Source organism: Choloepus didactylus, chromosome 11, assembly GCF_015220235.1.
Source record: "Choloepus didactylus isolate mChoDid1 chromosome 11, mChoDid1.pri, whole genome shotgun sequence".
Lineage (NCBI taxonomy): Eukaryota > Metazoa > Chordata > Mammalia > Pilosa > Megalonychidae > Choloepus > Choloepus didactylus.
This window is the reverse complement of record NC_051317.1, coordinates 84,475,191-84,497,995: the sequence shown is the minus strand read 5'-3', so window position 1 is coordinate 84,497,995 and position 22,805 is coordinate 84,475,191. Positions and strand designations below refer to the sequence as shown.

At 37.3% G+C, this 22,805-nt stretch overlaps 1 protein-coding gene across 15 annotated transcripts in view; it reads left to right on the top strand.

The window, feature by feature from the left end:
* Positions 1-22,805, top strand: part of PDE4D (phosphodiesterase 4D) — a 1,663,062-nt gene that overhangs the window by 1,383,991 nt on the left and 256,266 nt on the right. The window lies entirely within an intron of this gene.

Sequence of the window (22,805 nt, the reverse complement as noted above, 5' to 3'; positions counted from 1 at the left end):
GAGAAGAGAAGGGAAAAGGAGCAGAAGCAATAATAGAGGAAATAATCAATGCAAATTTCCCATCTCTTATGAAAGACATAAAATTACAGATCCAAGAAGCACAGCATACCTCAAACAGAATAGATCTGAATGGGCCTACGCCAAGACAATAATCAGATTATCAAACATCAAAGATAAAGACAGAATCCTGAAAGCAGCAAGAGAGAAATGATCTATCACGTACAAAGGAAGCTTGATAAGACTATGTGTGGATTTCTCAATAGAAACCACGGAGGCAAGAAGGAAGTGGGGTGATATATTTAAGATACTGAAAGGGAAAAGCCACCAACTGAGATCCTGTATCTGGCAAAACTATCCTTCAGATACTAGGGAAAGCTTAAAATATTCTCTGACAAACAGACAATGACCAAGTTTGTGAATAGAAACCTGCTCTACAGGAAACACTAAAGGAAGCACTGCAAACAGAAAGGAAAAGACAGGAGTGAGAGGTTTGGAAAACAATTTTGGGAGATAGTAGCACAGCAATGTAAGTACACTGAACAAAGATGACTGTGAATATAGTTGAAAGAGGAAGGCTGGGATCATGTGGGACACCAGAACAAAAGACAAACAATGAAGACTGGGACTGTGTAACTCAGGGAAACCTAGGGTGCTCAATGATTGTAATAAAAGATGCAAATATATTTTTACATGAGGTAGAACAAATGAATGTCAACATTGCAAGGTGTTTAAAATAGGGTGGGATTGGGGGGAAAATACAATCAATGCAAACTAGAGGCTACAATTAACAGAAACATTGTATTATGCTTCCTTTAATGCTGCAAAAACAATATACCAAAGCTAAATGCATATGGGGGGTGGGGTATAGGGGAAGGGTATGGGACTCCTGGCATTAGTGATGTTGTCTGACTCTTTATTCTACTTTAGGTTAATGCTCTCTTTCCTTTTGTCACCTTCTAGCTATCAAGTTTTTTTGTTTGTTTGTTTGTTTTTCTCTTTCTCTTGCCTTTTTCTTTTGCCTCTCTGCCTTCTTTGACTCTTCCTCCATCTTTGTGGAAGAAATGTCCTTATATAGACAGTGGCCATGGTGCTCAATACATAAATATGTGACTATATGGGGAACCAACGATTTTTTACTTAAGACAGAATGTATAGTGTGTGAACAAAACCATCTTAAAAGAAATGAGTTGATGAAGAAACTTTGAGGGCACTATATTGAGTGAAATAAGACAGACACATAAAGGCACATATTGCAGGGTCTCACTGATATGAACTAATTATAATATGTAAACTCATAGACATGAAATATAAGTTACCAGGATATAGAATGAGGCTAAAGAATGGGGAGCGGTTGCTTATTATGAGCAGAATGTTCAACTAGGGTGAACTTAAATATTTGGAAATGGACAGGGGTGATGGTAGCATGTAATGAGAATAACTAACAGTGCTAAAAGGTATGTGAAGGTGGTGGAAAGGGTAAGCTCAGAGTCATGCATGTCACCAGAACGAAAGTTGGAGGTTAAAAGATGGGAATGTATAAAACAGTGAATCTTGTGGTGGACAATGTTCGTGATTAACTATACAAATATTAGAAATCTCTCTCACGAACTAGAACATGTATGTCACTATAACTAGAGATTAATAATGGAGAGGCATATAGGGAAAAAATATATACCTATTGCAAACTATATACTATAGTTAGTAGTATTTTAACATTCTTTCATCAACAGTAACAACTGTACTATACCAAAACTATGAATCAATAATGGAGGAGGGGCGTGGTTAGGGGTATGGGAGGATGTGAGTTTCCTTTTTTTTGTCTTTCTTTCTTTTCTGGAATAGTGAAAATGTTCTAAAAATTGAAAAAAAATTGTGTCGATGGATGCACAGCTGTAAGGTGATGCCGTGGGCAATTGATTGTACACTTTGGATCTTTGGATAGTTGTATGGTATCTGAACAATCTCAATTAAAAAAAAAAAATATATATATATATATATACACGCACACACACACACATGCCCCAGATGTAAGTTAATTCTTAAGAAAAAACTCAAGGAGCAGGAAAATTTTAAGTATTAGCATGATTGCAGTAAAGAAATAAAAGAGACGTAAACGTAAACTGCCATTAATCATCCAAAATATTTCATAACAGTAGAAAAAACTAGATTACAGGTTGCTGAAGTACTGTCATGAAGAAACTCATACTTACAGAACAGATAGTTACAAAAATTTATGTAGCTTTTTCTTCGGATTTCTTCAGAATGCATTTAAAATTATTTCTGTTTCTGAATAATAGTTACTTCTGTTGTGACATTTCATTCAATAATGTAATGTTGTGTGCATTGGCAAGTACACAAAGATGTGATACTTTGATAAATTTAACAGGAGCATTTTCAGTGATAAGCAAATAGGAAATGCTGAAAGATAATTTAGGCACAAAACATAATGAGTTTATTGAATACAAGCTACCTGTCAAACCACTTACATTAAAAATGATCCCTCTATTTTTCAACCTCTGCTGAATAAACAGTAATGTACAGAATCCAAAGATGGTCCAAGTAGCTCTTTACTCATACTTACTACTTTACTCATACATATAGAATTGGTGTGATGGGGGTTGGTGAGGCAGTAAGGAGGAGGTGAGTGGACTTTCTATGCTGTTCAAGACTGATCATAACTACCAAACTAGCTAACTAGTCCCCAAGCACCATACAGAAGTTTAGGACTCATTGAACAGGCCTTTGAAGTGTCCCATGTGGGCAGTTTTTGCTAGTAGATAGCATCCCCCATCCTGATCTCAAATTGCTGTGTTTTCTTTAGCTATTAGCAAGTCTCTGGCCACTTCTTGTGCCTCTAATGTTGGTTTTCAGTCAAAGCCATTATGCTCCGTTTCTTTTGCCTACTGAAAAGAAGGATGGTGTTGCCTCTAGCCCTGAGTTTCAAAAGCAAAAAAGAATACCTGTGTGTCTACTCATATCTTCTATTCCAGAGTCTATCTTCCTTCATCTTATTTGATAGGATATCTCTAAAAATAAAAATAAGAAGAGACATTGCATTACAAGGATTCCAGTCCTCGCTGGATCTACGTGAGAAGTTTGTAGTCCCCCACTTAGCTAGGTTTTAGATCTTAATTTGCTGTAGAGCATCTGCCTCCTTTCTAACCCTAATTTGCTACTTAAAAGCCCTTTTTCATGAACAGAGGTTTCACTGTCAAATCATCCCTTCCCCAATTCTTGGGGTTTTCCCTCCAAGGGGTACTCTCACCACTCACTTCATGGTATATGAATAATGGAACTATGGTCAAAATGTACGCCAGGGTATCCTGGGGCATTGCAAGGAACTCACATGGTACCAAGGGGTATTTTAAATTTTTGATGAAGACACAGCTGCATCTGTTGGTTACCTGGTGAACAAATAGCTTGAGGTATTTCACAGCTTCAACTTAAGATCGTGGCATTTCTTTGAGGTTGGCGGTGCTCAATTTGATTCCAAAGTTTGAGAAGTTGTGTAGTACTCAACAGGTGCTAAGTTGAAAAACCTTAGTGAGTTGGACTTAACTACTTAATAAATGGAGCTAATAGTTACTTTTTTGGGCCAAAGGCTGCTGTAAAAAGTTTACCGAGATGCTAAGGGTGTATGAAATAAGAAAGTTCAAGAACCTCTGGATTAGGGTGTTTATTCATGTCTTGAAGATTGGAACTAAGTCAAATCTATATGTGTATAGAAGTTTTGTTAAGAGAAAGTTAAATGATTTAACAGATTCAAGCCATGAACTTTCTGATGTACATTAGAGAAGAAAATTGATCCTGTTCTCAATTCCATTAGGATCTCAGTTAGCCAAAAATCTTTTATTCTTATCATAAGTGATATTATTTTGGTAATGAACCTGAGAGGCCAGGCTTTTTCTTCCATTTCTCATGGGTTGGCCATGTCAGGAATACACTGTTTCTGTTATTATTGTGGAATATTGTTGCAGACTCACACTGGCCATTCAAGCATAAGTGAATTGGCAGAATATTCTAAGGTTGTAACTAGAATACCCTTTTGCTGTGTTTTTGTTGTTGTTGTTTGATTCTGTCTCTTTACCCTTTCTCCATTCACTGAGGTCATTTTATTTATTCAGTTCCATGAATGGTAAAATAATACTTATAAATTAGTTAGACATGCTTCTTCAGTCCTTGAATTAAGAAATTATAAATACCGACTGAATAAACATTATGTATTTCTGATCTCACACTAAAAAATTAAAATCATAAAAAGAAAACCCTAGTCTCCTGACATTTTGAATGGTCATGTTTTTTTAATGCCATTGGATAAAAATAAAGAGTTGATTTTAATGCATCATTGCAATGAGATGGTATTAACATGCTTGAGTCCTATATCACTGTGATCCAGCCTTTTAAAATAATAAATGGATTGAGTCATATGTACTAATATCCCATACTTATCACTGCCAAAATAATAGATATACCCTGAAGTTTTAGGCCATACAGAGAAGGAAATATTAATCATTGAAACTACTTAAAGCGACGGAAAAAGAAATGGAGACTGACCAAACCCATTAGTAATTCATTATTTTATGATAAGGCTACTACAGTCTATTACATCTTTAGGGGAACTGGCCATAATATTTAGCATGCAATTTTCTTTTCTGCATCTCCTTCATACCCAGGATGCCCCTCAGTGTTTGGACTGTAATTTTAACTATGGAAAAACAATAAAAATGAGAAAAAATAGTTATCTGAGACTTCCTCAACTCCCATACCTAAGAGAAACAACAATGAAAGATGAATTATTTAAATTAGCAAATGTTTGATTGTGCAGTAATGCTTTTACCTCAGACAATATTTTATGAAAGGCAACATCTGCCAGTTAAAAAATGTGAAGAGGAGAATGGCTTAGTAATAAAAGCCATTGCCCTGCAATCCAAAGAGACATCAGATCCCTGCTAGAGAGCAAGCTTTGAATAGAGATTGATCAAGAAACAGCTGGCCTATTTTTCAGTGTATACCAAAAGATACAATCTCTGAGAGCAATTTATGAATAACGAACTAAACTAAGATTAGGAAATGTTGAAAACACTCTTCAAAGAAAAAAGCTAACCCAGTGAAAGGACAGTGCTCTCAGTGCAGTGTGGGCCCTGGATGAATTAACCGTCATAGAAAATTATCAGCTCTTCCCACTTGGTGAAATAACAAGGGGCAAGGGGCCTTTACAAAATAGGTTCTGTTTCAGCCAGCTGTTGACACTGTGACTTGCCCACTGACTCACGCTTATTTTCTTACCCCAACAGTCTTTTTTTCTGTGTATCAAAGAAGACTAAAATCAAAACCATGCTCCAGAGTATTAAAAATGGAAATGTTCTGAACTTGAAATCTTCATAGTGGTGGTAGGAGTAGGATGGATGGTGATAGACTGCAAAAAAGCAGAAAGTTGATTTCTGTAGAGAAATCTGTGTCTTGTACCATATTCTACACACTCAAAGAAGCATATTCATTGATTGGCAATTTTGAGTGAGTTCATTCTTTTATTCCTTCAGTAAATATCGATAGCACCTACTGCATACCAGGGCATTGTTTGAAGACACCAGAAATCCATGATAAACAAGGCACAAACTTTGTTTGGATCATGCATTCCTGCCTTTTTTTTCTGTTTTCCTGCAAAGGAAAGGAGACATATCCAGTCAATATTGAGATTCTTACATGAATTCCCATTTTCACTTACTCATCAATCACTTTAAATGTTTAGTTTACTTGTCACAGTCTTAGCTCCAAAGTGAATTGTTTTCAAATGCCTTCTGTACTGTTTTCTGAGCCATATAAGGAAAAGTAATCACACTGTTGGAACATTTATGTGATATGTCATAAGATAAGATATAATATGGAGTATTACTAAACCATCCTGACTAAGTCTCTGCAATATGAAACATTGAATAGATAGGGTATCACAAATATGGAGAAGCAAAGCCTTCCACCAGCCCTCTCTTAAAAACTAAGTCAGGAATATCAGACCCTGGGCTTTGCTCTCAGATACCTGGCACTTTGTGGTTTGATTCAGGCCAGATTCACTAAAGAAACAACCCTGATTTTTCAGCCTCAGGGTTTAAGTCAGCTTCCTTTAATTGTCTTGAGACTTCAGGGGTTTCCTAACCTTGGTTCAAGAAAAATTGGCTGTCACTGAATTCTGGACAGTTGAGTCTAATCATAGGTAAGGCATCAATTCCTGCAGCCCTCTCATTTAGAAGCAGACAAGTTAAAAGCAGAAAAGAGAGAACCGAGAGGCAAATGCAAGAGGCTTCAGTGTGGCAGGAAATCATTTAAGCAATCCAGTGGCTGACATTGTCTTCTCCTAAATGTCACAAATGATCCCAGGACCTTTGAACTCTATCCTTTCGCTTGGAGGGAGAACAGGCAACAAACAGACATGTTTCTGTGTCTCAAAATTCATTCCCCCTTTGCTATTTAAAGAACTTCCAACTGAATTTATGATAAATAGGAAGGTCAGTTTTGTTTCTTTGGCTGGTTATTTTTTGTTTTATTGTTCTTGGTTTTTTTTGTTTAGGTTTTTTTTTTTTTTTTTGCCGTAATACAAGCATTCTGATTTATATATTATCTAAATGTTCATTTGGTGATTTTTTTTTGAAGTTCAATAAAATAAAGCTTTTATCTAATCATTATTATTTTCAATTTATAAATACAATTTTAAGGAAGCAAAAAAGAAGACAACCGGTAAAAAAAGAAGGCTTTTCCACTTAATTGAGCAGTTAATTTCATGTATTGAGAGCACATATTTTTTGTTGTTGTTCTTTTCATGTATATTCTTGGGCTTCAATATACTGTTTCCAATCATTTATTCTACCTACTCTAGAGGATAGGCAAAATTTCTAACATATGTTTCACTATATTTTTGACATTTTGTTTTGTTTGTTTTGCATTTGTTTAAAGATATCCCAGCTTGTAATATTTATCTAGGAAAGGAACCTGATGCTTCCCAGGCAGACAACTTGTCTGTAATCCAGCTGTCCCAACATAGGAGTACTTTCAAAGTACTAAATGTATGTTTCAAAAAGCTCATGATCAAACCTAGCAGTCATTAATTCAAGTTCAGGGTATTCATATGTACAACATGTTGCCTCCTTCGTTGTCTCAGTTCTGGGAGATGCTTTTGGGAATGAAGTGCATGTTGTAGCTATTTGGCAAGTATTGGGTGCATGCTTAGGGATATATGGATAAAAATATATTCCTAAAAATGCTTGCCTTGTGTATAGTCTTTCAAGTTTATGTAGAATTCTCTCATGCAGTTTCATATTTGAGCCTACAAAAAAGTCATATCAGTTGTATAAAAATGTAGCTTATGAGGGGTGACAATGGGATTGGGAATGCCATAAGGACCAAACTCCACTTTGTCTAGTTTATGGATGGATGTGTAGAAAAGTAGGGGAAGGAAACAAACAGACAAAGGTACCCAGTGTTCTTTTTTACTTCAATTGCTCTTTTTCACTCTAATTATTATTCTTGTTATCTTTGTGTGTGTGCTAATGAAGGTGTCAGGGATTGATTTAGGTGATGAATGTACAACTATGTAATGGTACTGTAAACAATCGAAAGTACAATTTGTTTTGTATGACTGCGTGGTATGTGAATATATCTCAATAAAATGATTAAAAAAAAAAAAAAAGTCATATAAGCTAACAAGGGAAAATCGCATTAACTCTGACGTAGAAATCACAAAATTTTGCTCAAAAAGGTTTTCTTGCCCAAGATCACATGCATGCACACATGCACATACCCTGTGGAGTAGACCTAGATATGTTGACCCTGAACTTAATGAATTTTGATGAATTGCTTTTGCTAGATGGTTCTTTTGGCATCTGTTGACAGGCACGGTAGCCTCTACATGAAAATGCAATAAAATAAATACAGCAATTAAAGTAAAATTTTCATTTTCTTTTAAGGAATGGAGTATCGTGATGGGCGTCTGGGAAATGTTTTGACATAAACATTTTTTTGTTATGTTAATGTATCAATGTTCATTTGCCCCTAAGCTTGGAGTAGGTGCTTTTCTCCAGTTATATAAAACATTATCTTCCTTGGAAGATGTATAACTGAAGTTTTGCAAAGATTTCTCAAGAGCTACACTGTTCAATATGGTAGTTATTAGCTACATGTGATTTTCTTTTTAATTTAAATTAATTAAAATTAAACTAGAGTAAAATTTGGTTACTCATTTGCACTAGCCACATTTCAAATGCTAAGTAGACACACGTGGCTAATGGCTTCCATATTGGAGAGCACAAAGATAGAATATTTCCATCTTTGCCAAGAATTCTATTAGATGGTGCTGGTCTAGGTCCTAGAATATGTACTTCCATTAGCTTCAAAATAGTCTGACTACATCTGAGCATACAGAAAGCAGCATGGTGTGACAGACACAAAATGGTATTTTAAAGCCTGGGTTCAAACCCAGTGACACCACACATTCCCCTGGGATTTCATGAACCTGTATAGATTTCAGAACACCTGGAAGACTGACCTAGGATTGCTAACTCGACATTGTCAAGTAAAGGACATTAATAGGAGACCAGCCGTTAAAATACACAATCATTTTATTTTTAAAAGTCATTTTCATTTCAATAAAAAAAAGAGCTTTAAAAATGAATATGTTTAGCTTTTTGAAAACTCACTCCATGGTCCATATTTACTCTTACTCTGGCAGGGACTAGTGAACTTTCTATTGGGCAAGCACCAGACCTCAACCCCGTATTTGGAACCACAGAACTCTGCCACTTGCCAATGGCATGACTGAAATAAGTTACTTAAGCAACTTTATCCTCGTTCCTTATCCGAGAATGGGAATATGAGCATCCACCCAATGCAGAGTCCTCACAATTGAATACCACGTGTCGGTAGGGCACAGTGCCTAGCTCACAGTAGTATGCAGAAAACAAACCAGCCTCTGTCTGGTGCACTCTGTTTAATCCAGCCCTTCTTTTTAGTCTATTAAATCTTTCTACCACATAAAGATCTTTACAATTGTTGCGCTAGCAGCCTTTAAATCTTTCCTCAATGAGCCTCATCCTGGAGAGAAACCAAAAGGGTAGGGACACTGTTGTGAAGAAAGGGCCTGTGAAATAAGGTAAACTGAAAGAAGAACTTCTTCCTAGAACTCAAAGTGAGGGCATTTGTGAAAGTTTCCCTGTGTACTCAGCTCCTTCCCCTTCCTGCTTTCCCCTTCCATGGAAGTCAGACTCTCAGGCTAGTACTCAAAGGGACTGACCATATCTTGTGACATCAACATTCCTGGAAAAATCTCTCTATTGTGTTGGCTTTATTAAATAAGAGAATTAAATATGCTTAGTGACATGTTTGCACTTATGTGCTAAATATGTATTTAAGCAGTTTTATTGAGATATATTCAAATACAATACAATCCATCGAATATTTACAATCAATAGCTTTTGGTGTAATCACAGAGTTGTACATTCATCACCTCAATCAATTTTAGAACATTTTTATTACTTCAAAAAGAAAAACCCCATACCACTTAGCAGTCAACTCTCAATCCCTCTATCCTTCCCTGGCCATACATAACCACTGATCTAATTCCATCTCTATACATTTATTTATATTTACATTTTATGTAAATGGAATCATACAATATGTAGTACTTTGTGTCTGGTTTCTTTCACTTAGCATAATGTGTTTTTTAATAATTGTTATTTTTTTAATCAGGGAAAGTTGTAGGTTTACAGAAAAGTAATGTAAAATATACAGTGTTTCCATATACTCTCCAGTTGTTGATACTTTGCATTAGTGTGGAACCTTTGTTAAAACTGAAGAAGGAATATTAAAGTATTACTTTTAACTACAGTCCATAGTTTACATTAGGTGTATTTTTCCCATAAACCACCCTATTATTATACCTTGTAATAATGCCATACATTTGTAATAATTCATAAAAGAACATTATTATGTTTGTACTACTAACCACACTCCATTGTCCACAACAGGGTTCACTATTATACAGTCACATTTTATCTTCTAATTTTCCTTCTAGTAACATACACAACCCCAAACTTTCCCTTTCAGCCACATTCACCAAAATAACTCACCAACATAATTACATTCACAATAATGTGCCACCATTACCATTACCCATTTCCGAACATTTACAATCAACCTAAGTAACATTCTGAATAAATTAAGCATCAGCTCCACATTCCCTAACCCTATTCTGTCCCCTGGCAACCTGTATTCTAGATTCTAACTCAATGAATTTGGTTATTATAATTTAGATCATATCAGTGAGATCATACAATACTTGTCCTTTTGCATCTGGCTTCTTTCACTCAGCATATCATGTCCTCAAGATTCATCCATGTTGTCATGTGCATCAGCACTTCATTCCTTCTAACAGCTGAATATTCCATTGTATATATATGCCACATTTTGTTTATCCATTTATCAGTCGCTGGACACTTGGGTTGCTTCCATCTTTTGGCAATTGTGAATAATGCCGCTATGAACATCAGTGTGCAAATGTCTTTTTGAGTCCGTGCTTTCAGCTCTTCTGGGTGTATACCTAGTAGCAGGATTGCTGGATCAAATGGCAGTTCTGTACTTAGCTTCCTGAGTGTCTGCCAAGCTGTCTTCCACAGCAGCTACACCATTTTACATTCCTACCAGCCATGAATGAATGTTCCCATTTCTCCACTTCCTCTCCAACACTTGTAGTTTTCTGTTGTTGTTGTTTTAATACTGGACATCCTAGTGGTTGTGAAATGATATCTCATTGTGGTTTTGATTTGCAATGTCCTAATAGCTAGTGACGTTGACCATCTTTTCATATGCGTTATAGACATTTGTACTTTATCTTTGGAAAGACGTCTATTCAAGACTTTTACCCATTTTTAAATTAGGTTGTCTTTTTATTGTTGCATTATAGGGTTTCTTCACACATTCTAGATAGTAAACTCTTACTGTATATAGGGTTTCTAAATATTTTCTCCCATTGAGTAGGTTGCCTTTTCACTTTCTTGACAAAGTCCTTTGAAGCAAAAATAAAATTAATTTTGAGGGGGTCTTACTTATCTATTTTTTCTTTCATTGCTTGTCCTTTGGGTGTAGTCTAAGAAACCACTGCCTACAACAAGATCTTGAAGACGCTTCCCTACATTTTCCTTTAGAATTTTTACGGTCCTAGTTCTTATATTAGGTCTTTGATCCATTTTGAGTTAATTTTTGCATATGGTATGATATAGAGGTCCTCTTCCATTCTTTTGCATATGGATATCCAGTTCTCCCAGCACCATTTGTTGAAGAAAATATTTTTTCCTGGTTAAGTGGACTTGGCAGTTTTGTCAAAAATCAATTGGCCAGAGGTGTGAGGGTGTATTTCGGAATGCTCAATTTGATTCCATTGGTCAGTATATCTTATCTTTATGACGTACCATGCTGTTTTGACCACTGTAGCTTTGTAATATGCTTTGAAGTGAGGAAATATGAGTCCTCCAACTTCATTCCACTTTTTCAAGCAGTTTTGTCTATTCAGGGCCCCTTACACTTCCAAAGAAATTTGATAATTGGCTCTCCATTTCTGTGAAGTAGGCTATTGGAATCTTGACTGGGATTGTATTGAATCTGCAAATCAATTTGGATAGAATTGACATCTTAATGATATTTAATTTTCTAGTCTGTGAACACAGAGTGTCCTTCCATTTATTCGGGTCTTCTTTGATTTTTTTGTTTTTTAACAATGTTGTGTAGTTCTCTGTGTACAAGTCCTTTACATCCTTGGTCAAATTGATACCTAGATATTTGATTCTTTTAGTTATTGTAAACGGAATTTTTTTTCTTGATTTCCTCCTCAGATTGCTCATTACTAGTAGTTAGAAACACTACTGATTGTTGTATGTTGATCTTGTATCCCACCACTTTGCTGAACTCATTTATTAGCTCTAGTAGCTTTATTGTAGATTTTTTGGACTTTGTATATATATAGTGTCATGTCATCTGCAAACAGTGAAAGTTTTACTTCTTCTTTTCCAATTTGGATGTCTTTTATTTCTTTTTCTTGCCTAACTGCTCCAGCTAGAACTTCTAGCACAATGTTGAATAACAGGGGTGTCAGTGGATGTCCTTGTCTTGTTCCTGATCTTAGGAGGAAAGCTTTCAGTCTTCCACCATCAAGTGTGATGTTAGCTGTGGGTTTTTCGTATATGCCATTTAACTTGTTGAGGAAATTTCCTTCTATTCCTATTTTTCAAAGTGTTTTTATCAAGAAAGGATGCTGGATTTTCTATATCAATTGAGATGATCGTGTGTTTTTTCCCTTTCTATTTGTTAATCACTGGAAGTGTCATTAAATACTCAGTTCACCAAGGTTGACCAACTTCATTGTCATAGGATGATGTGGCATCTGCAGAAGCGTTGTCTTCTGCCCCCTACTGATGGGAGTGGGGTATTACATTAATTGATTTTCTTGTGTTGAACCACCCTTGCATCCCTGAGTTAAACCCACTTAATCATGGTATATGATTCTTTTAATGTGTTGTTGGATTTGACTTACAAGTATTTTGTAGAGGATTTTTGCATCTATGTTCATTAGAGAAGTTGATCTGTAATTTTCTTTTCTTATGTTATCTTTATCTGGCTTTGGTATTAGGGTGAAGTTGGCTTCATAGAATGAGTTAGGTAGTGTTCCCTCTTTTTCCATATTATGGAAGAGTTTGAGCAGGATTGGCGTTAATTTTTCTTGGATTGATTGGTAGAGTTCACCTGTGAAGTCTTCTGGTTCTGGGCTTTTATATGTTAGGAGGTTTTTGATGACTTATTCAAACTCTTTATTTTATAAATAATTTCTTTATTTGTAAATGGTATGTTGAGGTCTTCCTGAGAGTCAGGGTAGTTTGTTCACGTGTTTCTAGGAAATTGTCCATTTCATCTAAGTGATCTAATTTATTGGCATACAGTTGTTCATAGTGTCCTCTTATGATCTTTTTTTATTTCTTTGAGTTCAGTAATAGTGTGCCCCCCTCACTTATGATTTTATTTATTTTCATTTTCTCTTTTTTCCTTGTAAGTAGGTAAGGGTTTGTCAATTTTATTGATCTTCCAAAGAACCAGTTTTTGGTTTTGTCGATTCTCTCTATTGTTTTTGTTGTTGTTGTTGTTCTCATTTATTTCTGTTTTAATCTTTGTTATTTCTTTCCATCTGCTTGCTTTGGGACTAGCTTGCTGTGCTTTTTCAGTTCTTCCAGGTGTGCAGTTGGGTCTTTGATTTTAGTTGTTTCTTCCTTTTTAATGTAAGCATTTAGGGCTATAAATTTCCCTCTCAGCACTGCCTTCATTGCATGTATGAGTTTTTTGTTGTTGTTGTTGTTATTGCTTCTTTCATAATTGAGATTTTATTGTTTGTTCAGATGATCAGCACATAGACATTATGAACAATTTATACACAATTAACGTATGTACCAAAAATCTAAAAAGCCATGTAGTTGTAATTCTTTTCTAAAGTTATTCCAGTGACTTTCCAGCTTACAGTTTGGAGGTAAGTTTTCCCTAAGAGGATATTAAGCACCAATATCTTCAAATGTTAATAAGCTGCTACATCTTAAGTCCTACTAAATCACAATTTAATGTCATACACACTACATTCTCATATTTCCAATCTCTCACAGCATGTAACAAAGTTATTAAGAAAACTGGATACCACAACCAACGATGTTACAAGGTGCACACAGTTCTGACAGGGAGACCCAAGATCAGGGAGCAGTTTTAAGAAGCAATTCTACTAAAAACCATGGGAATAGAAGTAATTTGAAATGTTCAGCACATATTAAATGCATGATGGTGGCTCCAAATCATCATTTAGTATGCATTATATTATAGGGTATAAAAACTGCCACCCCCCACCTTATGGAATGTTAAGTTGACATCCAAGACAGTCAAAGCCTCCATAATTCAATATTCCACTATTTTCCGGTTGCACCAAAAGCAAACAACCCAGCTAATGATTTTTCCTCTTAAAAAAAGAAAAAATTTACACATGAAAAATGGGATAAGATGGGATTTCAATCTCCTTCTTTAAAATGTTTCTTCTAGAGCTACTAAAAAACTTGCATTTATAAAATAGTTGGTAAAAATATTCCTCTGGATTGTACAAGAAGGGAGAAACAGGGGCCGCTGATAAGACTTGGTATATGATATTAGTCAGACTTGGCATATGATATTAGTCAGACTTGGCTTCTATCTCTCCTGCTTCATCAGAGGCTAGACTCTCTTCATTTTTAGTTACTCCATTTTCTACAGGTATATAATCTTTAGTTTCTTGGTTAGGCATTTCAGCTTGTTTTCCCTTTGCTCACCTTTTCCCTTTGGTTGCACTTTTTTGTTTGAAGACTTACCCTTTTTGGGCTTCGTTTCTACTTTCACAGGAGCAGGTTTAGCTGATGGCCTCACCCAGCTCTTCTTGGGCTCCTCCTTCCCCTCGCTTCAGCCAAGCTGACCTTTCTCTTGGGCATCTTGGCGGTGGAGCGGGCGCGTGCTGGGTTACTGCAGGCTGCAGCGTGCCGAGAGCTTTTGTGAGTTGATCTGATGGCCGCTGCCACTCCTCCCGCTGCCCGAGCTGCTGGGATCTGCGGTGGGGGGGGGGGGGGCACTGGGAGAACCGGATTGAATTGGATTGGGAGCCCCCCATCCCATAAGTTTTTATATGTTGTGTTTTCGTTTTATTTTGTCTCTAGAAATTTACTTATTTCTCTTGCAATTTCTTCCTTGACCCATGGATTGTTTGAGTGTGTTGTTTAACTTCCATATAATTGTGAATTTTCCACTTCTCTGCCTGTTATTGATTTCAAGCCCATTCCATTATGATCAGAGAAAGTGATTTTGTATAATTTCAGTCTTTCAAAATTTATTGTGACTTATTTTGTGACCCAACATGTGACCTATCCTGGAGAATGATCCATGATCATTTAAGAAGAATATATCCTGCTGTTGAGGGGTTCAGTGTTCTGTATATGTGTTAGGTCTAGTTCATTTATCATATTACTCCAGTTCTCTGTTTCCTCATTGATCCTCTGTCCACAGATTCTATCTATTGGTGAGAGTGATGTATTGAAGTCTCCAACTATTATCGTAGAAATGTCTATTTCTCCCTTCAGTTTTGCCGGTGTGTGCCTCATGTATTTTGGTACACCATGGTTAGCTGCATAGATATTTATGATTATTATTTCTTATTGGTTGATTGCCTCTTTAATATATAGTGACCTTCTTTGTCTCTTGTAACAATTTTGCATTTAAAGTCTATTTTGTCTGATGTTAGTATAGCTACCCAAGCTCTTTTTTTTTGGGTACTGTTTGCATGGAATATCTTTTTCCACCCATTCACTTTAAACCTATTTGTATCTGTTGGTCTAAGGTGAGTCTCTTGTAAACAGCATATACTCAGATCATACTGTTTTTATTCATTCTGCCAGTCTTTGTCTTTTGATTGGGGAGTTTAATCCATTAACATTCAATGTTATTTCTTTGAAGACAGTACTTACTTCAACCATTTTATCCTTTGGTTTTTATTTGTCATATCTTTTTTGTATTTTTTTTTTACCCTTTTAATTACCCTTACAGCTAATCTTTATTTCTGTACTCTACTCCAAGCCTCTCTCTGCTGTCTTTTCCGTTCAGTCTGAAGAAATCCCTTCAGTATTTCTTGTAGGAAGGGTCTCTTGTTGACAACCTCTCTTAGTTTCTTTTTATCTGTGAATATTTTAAACTTGCCCTCATTTTTTAATGACAGTTTTTACAAATAAAGAATTCTTGGCTGGAAGGTTTTTTCTTTTGATACCATAAATATATCATATCACTGCTTTCTTGGCTCCATGGTTTCCGATGAGAAATCGGCACTTAGTCTTATTGCGGTTCTCTTGTATGTGACAAATTGCTTTTCTCTTGCTGCTTTCAGGATTTTCTCTTTATCTTTGCTATTTTACATTCTGACTAGTATATGTTTTGGAGCAGGTCAATTAGGATTTATTCTGTTTGGAATATGTTGTGCCTCTTGGTCATGTATATTTATGTCTTTCATAAGAGTTAGGAAATTTTCATCCATTATTTCCTTAGATATTCTTTCTGTCCCTTTTCCCTTCTCTTCTCCTTCTGGGACACCCATGATGTGTATGTTTGGGCATTTTGTGATATCATTCAAACCCTGTCCAATTCTTTCCATTCTTTTCTCTTTCTGTTCTTCTGTCTGTAAGATTTCGATTGTCCTTTCTTCTCCTTTACTGATTCTTTCTTCTGCCCATTCAAATCTGCTGTTGTATGCCTCTAGTGAATTTTAACTATTTTCTATTGTGCCCATAATTTCTTTATGTTTCTTTTTCTACTTTCAAATTCTTCTTTAAGCTCACCCAGTGTCTTCTTAATATGCTCTATCTCTTTTTTCCACATTTTTCTTCATCTCCTTGAATCAACTTAGGAGATTTGTGTGAACATCTTTGATTAGTTGTTTCAAATTCTGTGTCTCCTCCGAAGTTTTGATTTGTTCCTTTACTGGGCCCTATCTTCTTAGTGTGGCTTGTAATTTTTTGCTGATATCTAAGCATCTGATTATCCTGATGAAGTTGTTCTGAAGGTTAGTTTCTCTCTCTTGCCTAGCATTTTATTGTTGATTGGCATTGTATTGAGGCTCTTTGATACTTGGTTCAACTTAGGCATGACCTTTAGGATTGCCTGTGTTTAACTGACCAGATTTTTTTCAGCTCTTCTTCATTGATTCTTGCCCTGGATATGTGATACAGTTTTTAAGATGGCACTATTTGTGCAACTTTTTCACCCCCAGGAGAAAGCTTCCTTTCCTGTGTTCCTTCTCCAAGAATCATTTTTTTTTAATTAAATTCAGTTTTATTGAAATACATTCACACACCATGCAATCATCCATGATACACAATCCACTGTCCACAGTATGATAACATAGTTATGCGTTCATCACCACAATCTATCTCTGAACATTTTCCTTACATCAGAAAGAACCAGAACAAGAATAAAAAATAAAAGTGAAAAAAGAACACCCAAATCATCCCCCCATCCCACCCCATTTGTCCTTTAGTTTTTATCCCCATTCCTCCATTCATCCATACACTAGATAGAGGGGATGTGATCCACAAGGTCTTCACAATCACACTGTCACCCCCTGTAATCTACATTATTATATAATTATCTTCATGAGTCCAGACTGCTGGGTTGGAGTTTGGTAGTTTCAGGTATTTACTTCTAGCTATTCCAATACATTAAAGCCTAAGAGGTGTTATCTATATAGTGTATAAGAATGTCCACCAGAGTGACCTCTCGACTCTATTTGGAATCTCTCAGCCACTGAAACTATTTCGTCTCATTTTGCATCCCCTTTTGGTCAAGAAGATACTCTCAGTCCCATGATGCCGGGTCCACATTCATCCCCGGGAGTCATACTCTGCGATGCCAGGGAGATTTACACCCCTGGCAGTCGGGTCTCACGTAGGGGGGAGGGCAGCAAGTTCACCTGTCGAGATGGCTCAGTTAGAGAGAGAGAGGGACACATCTGAGCAACAAAGAGGTAAGGGGAGACTCTTAGGCACCATACATACAAGTTTAGACTCTCCTTTGTGGTAATGAGCTTCATAAGGGCAAGTCCCATGCTCGAGGGCTCAGCACATCAAACTGCCAGTCCCAATGTTTGTGACAACATCAACACCAGTCCAGGTGAGGGTGTCCAACACATCCGCACCTTCCCCTGGATCCTCGGGGCTGGGGAGGGGGAGGCTGTAAATATATTTTTTATTATCTGCCCAAATTACTCTAGGATGTGTCACTATTTCACTCCAGCCTATACTAACCTACCGTATCTCACTTCCTATTCAAAGTTCCATGCAATTGTGGTGTTTGAACAAATCGACTGTAGAGTTGTACCGTTTAGAAAATTTAGATCCTGTACCAAATAGATATCTATTCCCTTTCTCCAAGAATCTTGATCTGTTCTGTTTGGTTTTGTTTGGCCTCTATAGTGTTTTTTGTTTGTTTGTTTGCTTTGTTTGTTTTTGTTTTTTTGTTTTGTTTTGTTTTGTTTTTAACACTCCTTTCATTGCCTCTAGCTGCTTTCGCCTGGAGGGAAAAATCTGGAAGGAGGATCACCGGTAGAGAACTTTCTCAAGTCAGTATTTCTTAGCCAAAATAGGGCTAGGGACCCACAAAGGGGTACAGGCCAGCTCCAGAGAGCCCTGGGGAAAGGGTAAGGAAAGATGCCCAAAACCTTTTTGATGGCTTCCCAAAACTGCACTTCCCTGGGCTGCCCAGCAGATGGTGCCCTTCAGCAAACTGTTCTCTGTAGCCCTAGGGAAGCACTGTGTCTTTAAACCTTCACGGCCTCCACCCCTGTCAGAAGCAGGGTTGAAACAGTGGCCTTGGCTGTCTCTGCTCAGGACAGGCTGAAACAGCAGCTCAGAGCCAGGACCCGGCAATCCAAACTTGTTGATCAAAAGCTATGATTAGTGCTTGGCCATGCCTCCCACTGCTCTTGGGGAGGAGGACTCCCACATCTCTCTCCATCCACAGATGCCAGCCAAGGACCAGACTTGAAGGCTACCTGCTCATGAGTGGGGAATAGGTGCTGGCAGCCCCTGAGGAGGGAGCTACTCACAGTTCCTACTGCAGTTTCTCAGCCTCTTCTTCCTGCTCTTCCCTGGATGCTAACAGTGCTCCCCTGGCCTCTGGAGCCCCACAACAGCTGTTTCTGACAGTTCCTGCCTGTCCACTAGCTGTTTTGGAGGAGGAGTGAGTCCTGGAGCTCCCTACTCTGCCATCTTCCCTGGAACTCTCTCCCTAAATACTTTGTAATTATTGAAATTAGAAACAGTTTTGGTATATAATTTTGAAAACAGACTCTTTTTTGCCCCGTGATATAACAAGCAAATTTTTAAAGCATTTATTAGCATTATGTACTTTCCCTAAGGAATCCTACTCTTTTGTTGTATGACTAATCAAGAAGGAACTATACTTAAAACTAGAGAATATTTTTTTTATTTAAGTTACATAAATTCAAATTCCACTTGCTTTATCATCACTGCATGTATAGCTTTAACAAGTTATATGAACACACATGGGCCAAAAATTAAGGATTTTGTTTTAAGGTTCTGTTGTTGTTATTGTTGTTTTGTTCAAAGATCAGGCCAGGCCTTAATTTTAAAAATGTTAATAGGAACTGAGCAATATTTTAAATTTTTAAATGACTTCTAAAGTCGCATCAATTTCTGAAGTTATCTGATTTTTTTTTAACTATCCCAAATGTACTTTAAGATGTAATGTTTGCAGAGCAGCTTCATTAGAGATTTTTTCCTATGGAATAATGTAGACAGAATAGTATATTAAATTCTCAGAGGGTTGGTAGAGATGGCAGTGGGTTTTCTTCCTGCCACAGTACATTTTTCTCCCTTCATTTGAAATATAGAAGACGGAAACTCCAATACTAACATCAATGAGAGAGACCACAAAATTTCCCATAGATTATACACACACACACACACACACACACTCACAATACACACTTATGCATCTTCATACAAATGTATATGTGTACACACATGCACGCGCCATCTTCAGAAGTCTTTGCTGCATATGACTTATGTGCAGTTTTGCTATTCTGTGAATATAGACATATGACATTTGTTCTAGCTAGAACAACCACTGGGATGGTTAAGCAATTATTTTATTTTATTTATTATTTTATTTTAGGGTTTTAGGACATGAAAATCAGTAGTAGATAGCCAGAACTTGTTTTGTCAGTAAAGTAGTTACATAATGTTGTGGGGTTTTGTTGTTTTTTGTTTGTTTGTTTGTTTTTTGCATTTCTATATAACTTCTTTCTACTTGTTGTCCTTATTTACAATATATCATCTGCATAAAATGGTAAATGAACTAAAGATCCAGGCATTGTTTTAGATGTGCTTTTGGCGTTTGAAAAATAAAATAGAGATGCAGATTTGCACAGTGTTTGAGAGCAGAGCCTCCAAAGTCAGACTGCTTGAATTGGAATCCTGGCTCTATCACTCATGACCATATGATTTCATGATGTCCCTGGATCTCCATTGTCTTATGTACCAAAAGAAGTTAATAAGAGATAATCAACACAAAGTAGTTATCTTTCAAAAAATGTTAGTTAGCTTTATTATTTTATAATTATAACTATTTACAGTTACTACCATTATTATTTACAATCTGATTTAAAATAATAATTACATGGAGAGCTTGTTTTAAGAATTAAAAAATAGTGGTAACGTATTTCAAAACCGAGAAGACATTGACTTACTTTGCTGGGCATCAGTAATGGAGACTTCAGGATAAGTTCCTACTTAAGTCTATTATGGAATTACAGTTTGAGAGCAAAGGAGGGTTAAAAACTGCATAAGATAAGGCTGTTTACCCATAAAGTAACGTTGACCCTAGATGGTCAGGTGAGAACTCATTTACCAGTTTTTATAGCGTAAGGTGTTAGCTTATTTGCCCATTAAAAATGAGGAAAGAGCTGCAATTTGGTTTTTCCTTTTTGTACTAGTATGGAATATAAACTCAAAGGTGCTTTTCACATGCAGGTAAACATTTGGACTTGAAGACTGATAAATATATTTAGCATTATCTAAAAGCCTTCAAAGTTGTATATGTAGATGCATACATAGGTGGCTCGGAGTTTGACACTGAAAAGTTCCGGATTGAAGGATATTACCTTACACAATCCTGAACTGCTTTAATTCTGCTCTTACATTGTTCAGTCCTCAATAAAAGTCTGCTGGACGTTCTTGCTAAAATGCTCACATTTTAGCATTAGTAACTTTTGACCACAAGACTGAACTGTGTTAAATAGCTTACTCTAATTGTAAGTGGCAATACCTCCCAAAGGAAAATAACAAGTGCTGGTCCAACACACTTAGCAACAGATGTGGCTGAGGTTGGCTATGTTGTAGGGAAACTTCATTCCCTATGGTTTCATAAATAGAGGTCTTAATCTGACAAGGAATGCAGTGGAGATAGTTCCAAATTTAAAAGCCAAGCAATACAGAGGATCCATATTACCAGGTGAATCTAATGCCAATGAAGCGTAGTTTTTCTTGTAATTTTTTTTATTTTAGCAATGTATTGATTACTGGGAAATTATCCAAAGTCACAATTCTTTCTTCATAAGTAATTTTAAAGGATTCATTATGTACTTAAATGTGACATTTATAATTTCTCTGAGCCAATTGTTTTTTTATTTGGAAAAACAAATCATTTCCTTTAAAAGAAAATCTATGGAAAAATATAACTTGGTTTTGCAAACTATACTTGGTAGCCAAATTTTCCAGAATACTTTTATTGTATGCAACTAGAGTGTCATAATTTTAATTTAAAAGACTAGCGACTCCTCCAGGAAAGTAGGTAAAAAGCCAGGAACTGCGTGGACTGGACACCACAGAGCAATCTGTCTTTGGGCATACTTCATACAACACTCATGAAAACGTGGAACTGCTGAGATCAGCGAAATCTGTAAGTTTTTGCGGCCAGGGGACCCGCGCCCCTCCCTGCCAGGCTCAGTCCCGGGGGAGGAGGGGCTGTCAGCTCCGGGAAGGAGAAGGGAGAACTGCAGTGGCTGCTCTTATCGGAAACTCATTCTACTGATTCAAACTCCAACCATAGATAGACTGAGACCAGACACCAGAGACTCTGAGAGCAGCCAGCCCAGCAGAGAGGAGACAGGCATAGAAAAAAAACAACTCGAAAAACTCCAAAATAAAAGCAGAGGATTTTTGGAGTTCTGGTGAACACAGAAAGGGGAAGGGCGGAGCTCAGGCCTTGAGGCGCATATGCAAATCCCGAAGCAAAGCTGATCTCTCTGCCCTGTGGACCTTTCCTTAATGGCCCTGGTTGCTTTGTCTATTAGCATTTCAATAACCCATTAGATCTCTGAGGAGGGCAGTTTTGTTTTTGTTTTTTGTTTTTTTAAATCCTTTTTTCTTTTTCTAAAACAATTACTCTAAGAAGCCCAATACAGAAAGCTTCAAAGAATTGCTATTTGGGCACATCAAGTCAAGAGCAGAACTAAGAGAGCTCTGAGACAAAAGGCAATAATCCAATGGCTGAGAAAATTCACTAAACAACACAACTTCCCAAGAAAAGGGGGGTGTCCGCTCACAGCCACCATCCTGGTGGACAGGAAACACTCCTGCCCATCGCCAGCCCCATAGCCCAGAGCTGCCCCAGACAACCCAGTGTGACGGAAGTGCTTCAAATAACAGGCACACACCACAAAACTGGGCGTGGACATTAGCCTTCCCTGCAACCTCAGCTGAATGTCCCAGAGCTGGGAAGGTGGAGCAGTGTGAATTAACAAAGCCCCATTCAGCCATCATTTGAGCAGACTGGGAGCCTCCCTACACAGCCCAGCAGCCCAGAACTGCCCTGGGGGGATGGCACTCACCTGTGACATAGCACAGTCATCCCTCAACAGAGGACCCGGGGTGCACAGCCTGGAAGAGGGGCCCACTTGCAAGTCTCAGGAGCCATACGCCAATACCAAAGACTTGTGGGTCAGTGGCAGAGACAAACTGTGGCAGGACTGAACTGAAGGATTAGACTATTGCAGCAGCTTTAAAACTCTAGGATCATCAGGGAGATTTGATTGTTAGGGCCACCCCCCCTCCCCGACTGCCCAGAAACACGCCCCACATACAGGGCAGGCAACACCAACTACACACGCAAGCTTGGTACACCAATTGGGCCCCACAAGACTCACTCCCCCACTC